We start from the raw sequence: 14,036 nt of genomic DNA on the forward strand, positions 1-14,036 counted from the left end.
AGAGTTGATTTTAAGATGAAAACGTCAAGTCGTTCAAAAACTTGCCGAAGGTGGATTTGGTGTTGCTCCATATTATCTGATGCAACGGCGATGTTTTCAATATGGACGAAAACAAAGTTTAAGTCCTTCAGTGCGTAATGCATGTACTTTTGGTAGGTTTGCGCAGCGTTGCACAATCCAAATGTCATGTGTATAAACTCAAATAATCCAAATGGTGTGGTTATTGCAGTCTTTGGAACGTCGCCTGGTTCGATGGGGATCTGGTGATATGCACGGTTAAGATCAATTTTTAAGAATACTTTCTTGCCATGAAAAATATGTGTACAGTCTTGTATGTGTGGAAGTCGTTGGTCTGATGGCTTGCCTGAATTTGTGTGGCGTGTGTCGACAAGGTCTTGCGAATGTTGGTGGGCCTTTTGTCTCAATGTAGTGAGTTACACTAGATGTTGTGTGCTTTGGTGTTAAGGCATTGATTTGTGTGCTGTGCTTGAATTCCTCCAACAGTCGTGCGAACTCGCAGGATGCGTTAAACGTTTTTAATGTTGTTGATGTTTGAAGGCTGCAGACGACTTAACCTGCTATCAAAGTTTGAGCGTCGATTAATTAATTAATTCTTTGATATTGACAAGAAGGTTAGTGTGTTAGGTTAGTGCTGTAGAAAATCGGATCCAATGATTGGAAATTTTGTGTCAGCAATGATAAAATTCCATGTGTATGGACGACGTAGTCCAAGATCGAGAGTGAGGCGGGTTGAACAATATGTTTTGATGGTAGTGCCGCCGAAGGTATGACTGACACATCTGCGCCAGTGTCGATAACGAATTTTTTACCAGACTTTGTATCTGGAATAAGTAGTCCATTAGAAGTGGTTATACTGTGAACTTTTATACTAAGCTTGAAAAAATTTGTAATGGCATGAACAGATTGGCCGTCGAAGTTGCCAATTGGATTTTGTTCGACAGTGTTTGCTTGTTTTTTGGGTTCTTGGTGTTTGTTTGATTAAAGGAAAATGGTGCAATGCAGTGTTGAGCACTGCGGCCATACTTGTTATTTTGCAATTTTGATTTGAATCAGCCTGTGCGATTGGTGTATTGCTGCGGTTGCTTTGTGATCGATTGCGACTGCGGGCGCGTCCATTTCCGTTGTTGTTATTGCTATTGAGCTGACCAAGTGCTCCATTGCATCTGTTTTTCTATCTTAGTGATGCGGTTGTCAATTATATGCTTAGTTGCAGTGTTGTTACGTGAAAGCAGTGCGACGGTATCACATGAAGTATAACTTAGTGTGTCCATTACGACGTCAGCGGCTGTTGCAAGTTGCCATAGTGTTGTATTCGGGAAAGTCTCAAGAATGCCTTCGATGACGGCGCGAGCTGCAGGAGGTAGGCGTTTAATCATCTGTCATCTCTGACTCAGCGAACTTTGCAAGAATGTCCTGTTTGAGTGTGGTGTGTGGATTTGTTTGAGGCTCATTTAAGTAAATATTTGGGATCCGCATATGTAATGACGGCTGCGTACTTCTCGTGTTCCTTCCGTAAGCCTAAGCCTTGTTAATGAAACCAACTTTCTAACTTTGTGAAAAACATATCAATGTTTGTAACCGTGTGTAGTTGAGGAAACGGCATCTTGACGAAAATAGAAATTACATTGTCTACAACTCCTGCATTGCTGTTCTCAATAGGAGTTCTCGTCCTCTATTTTGTATTTTAAGCGTCGTGTATTTCGTGGAACTGCGCAAAAAGTCTATGTTTGTGTGGGTATGTCGCAGAAAAGCTATATGAGTGTGTCCATTAGCTGTTAATTCTAAATTGAATTGGCGAAAACTTCAGTATGATCGTGGAGTATGCCTGTTGGGGATGATTGCAGTTTGAGTAAAGAGACGGAGTAAATAGACGGAGCACCTTCTCTCCAGAGTTGCGCACAAAGTTTGTCCAAGCTTCGAGCCACGCTTTGGTTAATGTCGGGTGTCACCACTTTGGTTATATGAATGGAACAAAAAAGCCAAATTTTACATCCAAATTTTAACACAAATAATAATAATAATATTTCGATTTTAGCAAGAGTAGCCTTATTTATTATACACCAAAAAAGTGAATCCTTAGATGCGTAAATATTGAAGGCTTTTCGTAATATGGTGAAATAACAAAAAAGTGTAAGCAAACTTATCAAAGACAAAAAACATAAAATGAATCAATTTCTGTGCTGCCAGATCGCCACATCTTGATTGGGAATTAGAATATCATATGTTTAACGGTATATTAATCTGACGGACGACTTCGGAGCGGGCTGGTAGTATTGTGGCATTATTGTCACAAGCATGGATTTTTGGTTATTTTGCGGACTGTATTAGTGAACCGCTGTTTTGTGTAAATCTAATTGATAATACAATTTTTTTATGAAGTCTTTTTCTATAATACCATCACTAGGTATTGGAAAATTTTGATCGACTAAATGGAAGTCGTGCGGAATTATACATATACCTGTAGTGAGTTCTACAAATGCTAATCCTCATGAAAATATAGAACCTTCGCCAATTCCTGATATTTGAGTTGTGATTTTTGTATTTATATTGTCGAATATACCGACATTTTCTATAAGTATTGAAATATCTGCACCAGTATCTATTAATAATATACAATTCAAATCTGTATTTTCATTATTAATTTTAATAAATATGCTGAGATTGAGATTAATTGTATGTACAGATTTTAGTTGCTTTGAATTCCCGAAGGGGTCATTATTATTTCGGCTTGAATTATTTCTTCCTCGGCTGTAACCACGGGCATTTCCTCTGAAATGTCCTCTGCCATTGTTATTGTTAGTATAATTTGCATTCTAATTACCGCGGCTATTGCCTCTAGCTCTTTGTTAATTGCGATAATATCTGCTTCGCTGATATAATAGTGTGCTGGCACTTCCAGTAATTTCAGTGCTGCAATGAATATACTTACCCATTGCATCATTAAATGTGTTTAAGTTTCCAGCTTTTAGTATTATGCGAAGTTTTTCATATTCGCAAATTTTAGTCATTGCAGATATTGACTCTTTAGGCCATTGTCAATATAAGCTGCCTCGAGTTGCTTATGCAAGTTATCGATTTCAGCTGTATATTGAGCTGCTGTTTTGCCTTTTTGTTGGGCGTTTAACAGCTTGGCCTTAATCACGTCAGTAGATTCATCTTAGACGCTACTTTTCAATTTATTAATAATACCATAGATCGTTGTCTCGTCTTGGCATTTGTTTAGTATTGGGCCAATTAGTTTTGATTTTATAACTTCTACAGCCAAATCCTGTTGGTTGCCTTTTGTTCGTTCATCAAGCCTTAAGGCTGTTAAGAAACGATTCAAAGACAGTTTTTTACCGTCATATTCTAGGACTGTAGACGAAATTTGTCTTACATATTTCCTATCTAAGGCTACCTGGTCTAGCATGGTGGATTCTGTTCTTCCATCGGTAATTGGTTTTGACTCATTTGGATCTTGCAACTGGTTTAGTTCACTTTGCTGGTAAAAATATTTCGATATTCTGTCTAATGGCAATATTTTTCAATCTTGTATTTAGAGATTGTATGACTTTACGACATTGTTTGGCATGTTCTTGTGTGAGTTTATAATACCCTTGCAGAGGGTATTATAATTTTGTCGTGAAATGTGTAACGCATAGAAGGAGACATCTCCGACCCCATACGACCCAAAGTATATATATTCTTGATCCGTCTTTCCGTCTGTCTGTTTCTATGCGAACTTGTCTCTAGTTTTTAAAGCAATCTTAATAAAATTTTGCAGAAGTCCCTCTTTCTGTTGCACTCAGCACATATGTGAAAACCAGCTGGATCGGACCACTATATCATATAGATGCAATAGGAACGATCGGTTGGAAATTAAGTTTTTGTATAAAATACGGGCAAAGCACTATAAGCATTATGAAAAGATTGGGTCTGCAAGGGTATTAGATCTTCGGCGTGCCGAAGATAGCCTTTCTTTCTCGTTTTTAATTGAATTTACTGCATGTACTATATTGTTAAAACAATATAACAATATTCGTTCAAACTCGGCAATTATTGGTTTTACTAAGGTCCTCAGATATATGCAAAATCGTTTTAAGATCGGACCACTATATCATATAGCTGCCATAGGAACGATCGGTCGAAAATTAAGTTTTTGTATGAAAACACATTTTGTTTTTCATAGGAATGATCGGTCGAAAATTAAGTTGTTGTATAAAAAAACATTTTGTTTATTAAGATATCTTGCCCAAACTCGGCATTAACTATTTTCCCTGTGCTTCTTAGATACGGACAAAGCATTATAAGCATTATGAAAAGGTTGGGTCTGCAAGGGTATTAGATCTTCGGCGTGCCGAAGATAGCCTTTCTTTCTCGTTAATATTATATTTAGGCAGAAGGCCTTTGATTTTGTGTCTATTATATTCGCTACTTCGATCTACGCAGTGATCTCCTCTCTAATGTGTGATACAACTTTTTAGGTGGTACTCTGCCTAACCGCACACAACATAGTGGACATCATTACAATGTATACAAAATTTAAAATAATCTTAATTAATGCTGCTTCTTCTGCTGCTGGTGTCGTGTTGTTCCTCTTTGTACAGTGGTCCAACGCTGTCTTCAGGGCAACTCTTGGATGGTGTTGGGCTTTTTTATTAGCACTTAATAGCGAGAAGTTAAGGATGTTATAAAAACTCCGCTTTTTCTTATAAGTTCATGCAACGGGTTGATTTATTTCTATGTATAGCAAACGTATTGACAATATGTGAAAATGTACAATATTTAGCGAAGCGATCGATAAGAGATCCGATATAGCGAACATACGAGACAAGAATGCATTGCAGTGTCGCTAGCATTGATGCGCTAGCCGCTTAAGACAAAGTGCAAAAGGTAAAAGAGCGCGATAAAAGAAACTGCGATGAGCGCAAAGCGATAAGCGGTAGATAGTTAATAGCAAATAATATTGAGCTATTTTATGACATGCGAGAAGGGCCAAAAAAAACAAAATAGTGACATTGCCTCGCAGGGCAATATGTAACTGAAATGTTATGCTAACATAATACAAGTTTAATTTTTAGCTGCTGAGCCGAACAGATGGTTTGGGCAGATTCTTTGTTTCTGTTTTTGAAGTATTTAATTATTTATTAGTCAAGATCTTTATTTGATGATTGTAAGGGGTTTTCGCTTGTGATATATTAATTTTGGATTGCGCATCAAGAAAGTCTAGCTCATCGGCTAGCCTCTTAGCATTTTTCCAATTCGGGGGCTTGCTGCTGTTATATAAAACTTTGCATATTTCCGCCTTGCAGTTTTTTATGCACAGCTGAATGCCTCCCCGGAATCTTTTTAGTTTGTCTTCTTAACTTGTAGCCTCTGATTTGGCTATTTTTCTTCTTGTCCTATACTCATTAAGCGTGACGCATCACGTAATAAACATTATACGCATAAACGTTTCAACTTTTGACACAAACGAAATACACCTTATTCAATCAGAACTTTGGCTTTTATCTCTCGCTTTTGAAGATTGTTTTTCTCTATCCCGCGCGTTGTTATTGTAGTCGTTGTACTAATTGAAGATTGTTTTAGTTATTATTCGTTTTTTTTTTGTTTTTGCATTTATTGCCTTTTTTCCACGTTGCGTGACATTTGTCACGGTCGCCATGAAGTGTCCGATATTCATTTTGATGTTGAGAATAATAATGAGGCACGTCAGTGCTCTTGAACTTTAGGTTTTCGAATGTTCTTTTATTTGAATAATCATAAGAGCTTATCCTAATACATAAGCGGCGTATACTTATGTATAGCTCTGTCACAGCAGAGCGTTCTTATGTATGAGGGTATGAGCGTGTGCATTAGCCTATATTGGTGATTGTATATTGCACACGTTATGCGCTCCAGACAGAAAGTGGAATATGCAGCGTATGCATAAGCGGTCAGCGGAAGGCTGGCGGGCTCGCGCTGCGTAATATGAGCCGGAGCCAATATATACAAGTGGCTCTCGGCTGTTATGTGCATAATTGCTATTGTTGCATACTATATATTTGGATATTTATATATATTTGTGTGAAAAATTCCGCGAAGATGCGTTGTGAGTATTCATATCAGGGCTAAAGCGCAGTGTAACAGATGTACTTTTGGCGCCAAGACCCAGAGACTTGCCTTCGGCACTGACTCTCGCCCAAGAGGTCGAGTCGAACCATGAAAGATATGCTTTCGCTACCAATTTTGCGCGAAGCCATGAAGAAATAGAGCGCAGAGCAAACGCGAAAGCGCAAGGTCAACAGCTGGAGAAAGCTGCGCAGCAAACAGATCAACCAACAAGCAGTGCAAACAACCTGCATTTCAATAAACAGCACAAACCACAGGGTCAGCCCAGTCATAAATAAACAAACAAACACTTCTGACTGGTCAGAGGCGTCAGAGAGTGAATCACAGTATGAAACTTCCGCTAAGGCTGCTGAGGCGCAGGTAGCTGATGAATCAGATGGAGATTCGGACGCTTTAAATGTTTTTGGGGTAAGTCCCTGCTGCATTTCATCAGGCGGGAAGTAGCGGGGACACAGAAGTAGCGATGACACCCTGGATACAACTACATTCGACCATACCCTGGGCTAAAAGGAGTCCCCTCGGTCGATAACCCATTTACAATCCACTCAATTCATGGCACTACCAAATTATCACAGACATGTTAAATATCAATATTTGGTCAGAAAGCATCGTTCTTCCTTCTCCCGGATCTTTCAACATTCAACGGGATCATAGGCCTCGACCTGTTAACACAAATCGGAGCGCTACTTTGTCTCCCAAGAAGGGCGTCCCATCACAATGATCTCCAGGACACAGAAAAGTTCAGAGATTAATTATGCCACAAATGAAAGAGAGCTAATGACTATCGTGTTGGCCCTTGGCAAATTGCGTCATTATTTGTACGGGGTGAACAATCTTAACATTTTCACAGACCATCAGCCTCTGGCCTTCGCCGTGTCTGAGTCCAACCCTAACGCTAAAATCAATCGATGGAAGGCGTGCATTGACGAATCTAACTCACACATATTCCACAAGCCAGGAAGAAAAATCTGTCGCTCGTTCCGTGTCGATTCAACAGCTTAACTCTTTGAACCACTAAGAAATTGAGTCATGCATTGCCACGGCTCACAGTGAGCTTTCCCTTTCCATTGAATAGTTTCCAAACCCAGATAGCTCTCGAGGAAGCGAACTTTCCGTCGAAGCGTAGCTTCATTCTGCTTGGAAATAAAAGGCGACACTCCCTAAACTAACCTCAAACAAATCTCTGCTTAAGGAGTGCACCACTGTGTGATTTACACACTTTAGCGCTGGTGCATGATGAGTTGGTTTGAAAATTCCCGACTACCAAATTCTGGCACTGCAAAAAACGATATACGGATATTTTCAGTGTTAGTTAGCGGAGAGAAATCTTCCTCACAGAGCACAACAGGGCTAACAGGGCAGCCAAAGACAATGTTAAACAGGTCCTGGAGGAATATTATTTCCCAAAAATGACTAAAATTGCCAAGAAAATCGTGCTGAGCTGCATGATTAGCGCGAAGTCAAAATATGATAGACATCCTAGAAAACAGGAACTTGGGGAGACTCTGATGCCCTCACACGCAGGGGAAATGTTACATGTGGGCATTTTCTCAACAGACAAAAAATGTTTTCTAATATGCATTGACAAATTTTTGATATTCGCTATAGTCCACCTAATTCAATCACGAACCATAGAAGATTTAAAAGTAACCATATTACAGCCCATGAATTTGTAACCGGCAGCCAAAGCAATCTACTGCGGTAATGAACCATCCTTAAACGTCTTGAACAATTATGTTGTCAACATTTCAAATGCACCACCCCCACAAAGTGTTTCTGACGGGCAGGTCGAGCGTTTTCATAGCATTCTGCTTGAGTTTGCTCGAAAAAACAAATACGATACTGTTGAGGTCATTTTGTTGAGGGGAAAAAAATTGCTTGTTGGTTTCCTGCCTTTCCGATGCAAATTTGACAAGATTTTGGTCTTTTCATTCAATTTACTCGAGTGCCAATAGTGAAATTTTATTTTTCGTGCATGATCTGCCAATTCATATATATTTGTGTGTGTGTCTGTGTGTACAGGTCGAAAATCAGAAATCCAAAAATCTTGTCAAATTTGCATCGGACTGGCAGCTAACCAACAGGCACACAAGCGCATAAATGCTTCTATTCATATACCAAATATGCAATATGCGTGAATATAGCAAGTCCAAAGAATCATTGATGCGCACATGCCAACGCTTAGGTACCCTTACCAACTAAAATGCAGGAATTTCGCATCGACACGAGCCTTCAAAAGGGCGGAAATGCCAATGAGTTTTGAAAACATTGAATTTTTGCTTGTATGGTTACATACACACACGCATTTAAACGATCCCTAAACATAAAGAAACAGCACTGAGATTAAGTGGGAGCGCGATAAAATCTCAGCGTACACCACAGGGTGGCTAGGAGTCTAGATTTTCTAGGTTCTGTCTTGAAGGTAGTGGCAGGTACTCCCGACGCTAAGGATCTAGAGAACATTAGCATCACTGAAGCACACTTTGTAAGCTCGAACAATAGGCAGGTCGTAATTAATTCTAGAGTGCAGGATCAAATCAACCAATTAACTTCTACCGTTAACCAAATTTTGAAAACCTCAAAAAATAATCAAATTGATTCCGGGCACTTGTATGAAACACTTTTAGCCAGGAATAGAATGTTGCTAATGGAGTTGCATAACACAATGCTCGCCATAACCCTCGCAAAGGCAAACATTGTCAGTCCAAATATTTTAGACCACGCAAACTAAAAATCCGTTTGGCTTGAGGAGCCCCCAAATGTCACATCACTGATCTAATGTCTGTGTCGCTCGTGAAAGTCCTGCAGTCCACAAACATGATTTATTTGATAATTACGTTTGATAAAGTCGAGCATATTTGCCGAAAAGTCACACTCTACCCGGTCTCGCATGAAAATCATGGGCTGCAATTGGATAGCCCAACCGTCACCGAATGCGATCATGCGCCAGAGAGCTTGGAGTGGCTCACTGCCAAATCCAGCCGAGTCTCCTGGATGCTATCACATGGATTGACGACGGAATTATCATCGTCAACGACGCATCGGGTAATACCGATATATAATACCGCACACACTAATGTGTGCGTGGACAATGACGCTGAGAGGTGGGTGCATGGTACGCATCTAATCACATTCAACGATTGGGCTACGGTTAACGGGACAGAATACGTTAACCGCAACAACATCAGCAGACCCAGAACCGTTTCCCAGATATCGCAGCGTCCCCCCTATTGAATGTCACAGGTCATGAAGACGTTCTTAATCTCCTGTTTCTTCATCGATTGAATGAACTTATTTTTGAGATGATTCGGAAAGTCAGGAGGGAAATCAACAACATCAAATGATATTGCTTCTCCTTGGCGCGGTATGCGTCTTGATCACGTGCATCGGCTTCGTCTAGCTCATCACCAAAAAGAGGACCGCAGTTAGGAAATTTACAGGTGATCGCTGAAATAACATCGGCCGAGGGCGGCCTTGACATGAAGAGGGGGATATCCTTTATCGCGCATATGCTTGGTCGGATTGTCGACCACGACTTAGCTGCAAGATTATTAAAAATTCAAATTGTTATATTTTCATATTTTGTATTCAGCTCTTAAGAATTTTAATAATGTAAAATCAATTCTGAAATAAACGTCGTTAGTTCAACACTTCGGTACTACGGTGCCAAGCCGTCACTGTAACACATAATTGCCAAACGGGCAACAAATAGATGTCTTAATCAATACACCCAAAAGACTCATAGCTTATACATAAATTTTTGCAAAATATGATAGCTACACCTATCACGCGAGCAGCCAAAATACATTTTCTTTAATAACTTCTGATCTTAATGAAATTTTCAACAATAGATCTTATTGTACTATAGATTCCTAAAGAGACACATGCATTAAAATTGTGTCATGAATTAGTGGGCAATAGGTGTTTTAACTTGATTTATAGCTATATGGTGGTAGCGGAGTGGTGACGATATCTATGAATTCTTCTTGAAATATATATACTATTCTAGAAACTACATGTCAAGTTTGGTGACTCTAGCTCTTATTACGAGATATCGATATCGATTTGTATTGTTGTTGCGCATGTACTAGGAGGACTTACAAAAATTAATTAAATTTGACTTAAGTCTGTAACCCGCTTCACTACTTGCTACCGCCACTACTAGACAGCCATAATAACATCTTATAAAAACAATTCAAATAGTAGCACATACACACAGCACAGATTGCAATTGCAATCGTGTTTATAAAATGCAAAAAAGTCGCGTATTGTATGTGTACGTGTACACATAAGAGGTTTTTCACGGAAAAGTGTTATCATATTTTCCACATTGTTAAAATAATTTAATTTGAACTGTTCCAACATTCCGGACCCGTTGAAGGCCTAAGGGCTAAACTATTGGTAGCACGGCCACCTTGTGGATTAGCCGCTTGACGATTGCGGTCGGCATGCGAATCTCCGCCTCGAGCTCCCTACCGTTTTTGTCGACTGCCATCACGCGCATCGTGTACTAGAACGAGGCATCCTGTTTCCACGTTGAGCACGTCTGTTGACTTCGTCTAGCCCGGATTCGTAGCGAAAGAAAAGGTTGCCCTATTAGCAAGTTGCCTACCCGTCGATGGGCTTTGTCGTCTTTCTTGACGCATTGAAAGCTACGCGCAATTTGGTGGTCATACTTTCGGGACACTGGACGCATTGATGGGGAATGATATTACGCAGTCCTGGCGGAGTTGACGTGAGTGGTGACATATGTCCAAGGTCAGGATATTCCTTCATCGAATCGATGTTCATATTTCGCAGCTAAAAACCGACGTTTTGCAATCTCAAAGGATAATCCCGATAGTTTTGGACTTGTCATATATGGCAACTTGACTTTAAATCTGCCAGAATCCACCCTACGCACAATATATTTAAAATTTCGCTCACATTTAATTTGTTTGCTGTATATGCAGGATTGGTCAGTTCTATATTTTGTGGTATATTCCACTATGGCGAGTGAAATTCTGAGCAGCTTGGTATGTAGAGATACAACTCAGAATCCAAAAATTAGCCCCAAAAGTATAAGAATTTAAGTGCGATTGAACCGAAGTATGAACTTTGTGGTTGATGGTTGATTTCCACTGTGACAATTTTTAATGACGCATATAACCCCTCTGACATAGAACTACTGCTGTGGCTAAGATTATTTGTTCGGCACTAAGTACATGACTTACATAAGCCTGTTGATGTGGATTAGCTGTGGCGGGACTTGAGGCTTACCATAGAGAATTGAAAATTCTTGCTTTCGCGCAAAACGATTGACAATTGGCGAGACTATGATCAGTTACTGAACTATAGCTGCCTTTAGTCTTTGCTCGCATAGAACACGAAAATGATGACCTGATATGCCTCTTGCCTTGTTTCGTTTTGCTCCTAGTTGACTTTTTGGCAACTAAATGTTTATAGTGCCGATTCAAGTTAGCAATTTAGCCAAGTGAATCAACATTGCACTTGCAATATCCTTTCCGTCGCCTAGAGACTGCAGTGAAGAATATATATGGTATCCATGAGGCTTCTTAAAGTTGAGGCTGAAGTTTTGTCATGTCAAGAATTTTGAAGATTTGAGAAATTGTGTCAAAACTTCATAAAGCTTTTTCATAATTGCAGTCTATGATTTGAAATGCCTTTTCCGTTCCTTGTGCATCATCAGACAAGCAAAAAATTAAATGATTAAATTTCTCGACATTTGACAGTCTGGAATCATTGTGCCAATGATAAATCATGATGACTGGGCCACTTTCTTAATGTCCGATAAATATAAAACTTCTGTAGAAACACACTCATTGCTCTAGAATCGTTGCTAGGATTCAATATTTCGAAGTCAGTTTGAATACCCATTATCTTCTCAGAATACTCTTTAATTAACTCCAGTCAAAATTGAAGTATTATCTGATCGAATGAAATTGTCTTTTCTTCAAATGTAGTCCTTAATCGCCTCATATCTCATAGAAATTTATCACGCTTTTGCAAAGTCGCGGTTAATTTCGAGAGTCTGAGAGCATTTCTATCGTTAAGCGTGGACATTTTGCAAAATTCAACTAAAAAAATAATATTTATTCCAAAGAGGATTTGCCAGACAATGGTTCATTTTCATTCTCCCGGTCCAAATCAGTAAAACACGGAACCATAATAATGCCTAAAAGAGAATGGCAATCACCTGTGCTCAGAATCTGCTTAGCAACAGCAGCTGCAAAAATCAGCAACAGTGCTCACAATAAAATTTCTAACGGCGTAAGCAATATCCGCTGCCCAACTCAACAAGCACAATGATACCTTTCAGTAATGAACACGGAACGTTGGACAATTAAACCGCTAATGTTACGCCCAATTGTGCACAAACACACTTAATCTTCTTAAAGATGATTTAAGTGCGGTTCGCTCGATTTTATTTTAATATTTTTATAAATCAATAAAACGATCCAAAAATTTGTTTCTGTGCCTTTTCCTGGTCACGCCAGCAAATTTTCGCACACAAATTGTGGATATAATTATTTTTGTTTTGGCACAAAATACCTGATTTTCCATTCCTACGTTTTTTAAACTTTCCTTGATATCCGAAATCCAAGTGATGAACAGATCAACTTCCAATACAATACAATACAACACAGACATGCGGCCAATAGATTAAATTAATTGCACCTTTTGAGGTTGTGCCGAGCACTTAACACTTTTTGCCAAGTACTCCAATTCCCAAAATTCCTGAACGAAGTCCCTTGTTCGGGCGCCAGTGAAAAATCCGTAAAGTTTTCATGGAAAAATGTTATCCTATTTTCCACATTGTTAACAAATTTAATAATTGCTTGCACCCAGCTTAGATTAATGCTTGCTGACCGTTGTTTAATTGCAACGAAAAATCAAAAAACTTCGTCGCTATGATCTTTATTGCTTCTTATCACTGCCAGAGCTCGAGAACAATTCAAACTTATATGACAACAGGTGAGTCTAGTCACTGCTAATATGAGCATATGATAAGAGCAACGATTTACAGTGCTCTTTACACAAATTAATTTATTATACAAAATATAAAACGAATAATATACTATTCGAAGTATTTCTTAAATTCCTGGCAGCCGGCCTCTCATCACAACCGGGAGTTACCTTCTTTAGGCTCTCGTCCCACTTATTAACGTTGGCGTATCTGCTTATGTTAAAGCCAGCCACCTCGAAGGTGGCCACAAGGGCATTGTCGGCCACGGTGAGTGAGTCACTAGCTGCAAAGGTCTGACCCTCTATGAAGGTGCCTAGGAAATCGAAGGCTGCCTTGATCTTCTTGAAGGCTTCAGGACCGGCAGACACCTTGGAAAGCACATGGGGATAGTAGTAGTTGGCAAAGCTCTATTAAAGGTTGCCCATGTCGAGGTGAAGGCTCTGATTGATGACGGCGCTGTCGGTGAGTACGGGTGGTACAAAGCGGTCTAGCAGCGGTTCTCCTCTTTCAAACTTCTTTGGTGTTGATGATGTTCTTTTGTCTCGATGGTGTTCCTTGGTCATCTCTCGTCAAAATATTTCTAGAGACCCTTGGTGTTGACACGTTGTTTTATTATATAGCTGTCGCTCACAGGCGGCGAATGTACTTATGTTATATATGTATGTGTCGCTCACATGTTGCAGCGTAGAAAACTTATGCTTATATATGTAATGGGTTCTTCAGCGACTTGCGTACTTATATTTATAATGTCGCGTACGCGGCTTGCAACATGCATACATTGTGTTTCTTTCAAGTGGTGTTAAACTCTTGCTGGCCGATCAGTTTTTGGTACTCGCTCTGTACGGGCCGGATGCTTGTGTCGGGTAAGGGGCTTTTTTCTAATTACTAATATGGCTCGAGTATATGGATGCATTCTAAGTGGTTTTGGTGGTGGGGTCGCCAATGTGGTAACTCCTCC

General features: G+C 39.6%; 1 pseudogene; it reads right to left on the bottom strand.

Moving 5' to 3' along the window:
- Positions 1 to 13,189: 13,189 nt before the first annotated feature.
- Positions 13,190 to 13,641, bottom strand: LOC115763937 (annotated as a pseudogene).
- Positions 13,642 to 14,036: the final 395 nt, after the last annotated feature.

Source organism: Drosophila novamexicana, unplaced genomic scaffold, assembly GCF_003285875.2.
Source record: "Drosophila novamexicana strain 15010-1031.04,08,12 unplaced genomic scaffold, DnovRS2.1 tig00000796-arrow-arrow-pilon, whole genome shotgun sequence".
Taxonomy (NCBI): domain Eukaryota; kingdom Metazoa; phylum Arthropoda; class Insecta; order Diptera; family Drosophilidae; genus Drosophila; species Drosophila novamexicana.